Here is a 247-nt window from a genome sequence, read left to right as displayed (position 1 = left end):
TCCCACAAGCTCGAAGGTCAACCAAGCATCACCAATCGAGGTGCTAACAAGTCAAGCATCATGATATCTTTACTTTTGGTTCGGTGTGCAAAGTGTACCGTGACCCGAAGAAGAACTCCTTTGTACATCGGGCGCGGATTGGTATCATCGTGGGTCGCAGCGATGAGACCAAAGGATATCGTGTGTTCATACGCACGGCCAATGTCGTGATCGTGACCCAACACGTCAAGAATATTAAGACTCCTCT

This window comes from Plasmopara halstedii, assembly GCF_900000015.1.
Source record: "Plasmopara halstedii genome assembly, contig: Scaffold_323, whole genome shotgun sequence".
NCBI lineage: Eukaryota > Oomycota > Peronosporomycetes > Peronosporales > Peronosporaceae > Plasmopara > Plasmopara halstedii.
Note: the sequence above shows the minus strand (reverse complement) of the source record.